The sequence below is a fragment of the Octopus bimaculoides genome, chromosome 17 (genome assembly GCF_001194135.2).
Source record: "Octopus bimaculoides isolate UCB-OBI-ISO-001 chromosome 17, ASM119413v2, whole genome shotgun sequence".
Taxonomy (NCBI): Eukaryota; Metazoa; Mollusca; class Cephalopoda; order Octopoda; family Octopodidae; genus Octopus; species Octopus bimaculoides.
In genome coordinates this window covers 875,190-876,783 of record NC_068997.1, presented here as the reverse complement: position 1 = coordinate 876,783, position 1,594 = coordinate 875,190, and positions in this window count along the sequence as shown.

Sequence of the window (1,594 nt, the reverse complement as noted above, 5' to 3'; positions counted from 1 at the left end):
AAAGGATGTGTGAGGCCTTTCAACAACACTTTGCCCGACTGTTCGGGACAACTGGTGGGTCAGAACGCAGAGTAGACTTTAGTGTCTACCTGCATAGCCTGTCTGCCTTACGAACTTTATTGTCATATGCCAGACTTGTTTGGAGGCGTCTTGGCAGCTGTCTACTGCAACTGGCAGCAAAACGGGAGTATCCACGTTTCTGTAAAGCGAAGAGCGGTGGCACAATTAAAGAAAGATCCAAACAAAGGGAACGTCATAGATAACTTCAGGCCCATCACTCTGCTCAACGCAGATTTGAAGATTTTGGCCAAGGTGTTAGCCGTGAAGTTGGCGCTTGTCATCGAGAAACTGGTCAACAAGGCGCAAACGTGAGCCGTGCCGGGTAGGAGTATCCACGACAACCTCCATCTAATACACTATATCATAGATAGGGTAGTTAAGGAATACTCAGGAGTACTAGATATATTAAAGGATCCCTTCCAGGGGCCCTATTATCGATTTTTTCAACAATGTGAGTATGTCACGAGGTTTCCAGACACGAGTTCTACTCACGTGTCAAGTTTCATCAAAATCGATAAAACGATGTAGGAGTTAGCTAACAACTCTACAAATACACCCACAGACAGAATTTCGCACATATGTAGTAGATATAGTAGATCATGGTTCAAGTAAATCAGGCACTTAAATGGTAAGGCACCGGGTCAGGTCGAAAACTAAAATAATATGTACACAACAAAAATAGAAGAATACATACTGAAGTACACGATTAACTGTACCCACTGAGTATATCACGAGCATAATCAGGAAACGCACACAGCACTAAACGTACGGTCCATAATATATTTCGGATCTACTCAAGGAGCAGGTTCCGAGTGAGGTGAATAATGTTTAAATGAATAACAATAGACAGGTAATGTATCAATTCCCTACAGCTGTTTCCAACGAATTTTTAATTGATTAATGGAGACATTATACCATTAGAAAAAACCGTTTTTATCAGGTGAGTACATGAATCACAACATTCAAAGACATTCAAAAGCCAACGGCATATGTCACTTCATATTTCTATGACCCTCGCCGGTTATAAAATGAATTTGTTAGTACAGTTTGGTAGAATTATAGGTGAAAACACGATGTCATGCGTGGGTAGCGGGTACCGAAAATTTATAGCAATGATGGCGGTTAGAAGATGGGATAGAAGGGTAATCAGATAGCGAAGCGTCTCGCCCCTACAACTAAGATACAGTTAGTTTCTTTTATCTGTTAATTCTATTCAACAATAGGTTTTGGGGGTAAGTACAAAAGGTAAGGTCACCCAGTTATTTATCTATATGACCGGCAATAGTCATAGAATCCTGAAGTGGCACATGCCGTTGGCTTTTGAATGCCTTTGAATGTTGTGACCCATTTATGTGCAAGCCCCACTTAACTTAAAACCTTTGTATGGGTATTGCTGATACTTCGCACCTATCAGCGATGGTCATGACCGTCTAACGAGTAGACACCCATCACACACACACGTACACACACACACACACACACACAGACAGACAGACAGACAGACACACACACACACACACACACACACACACAC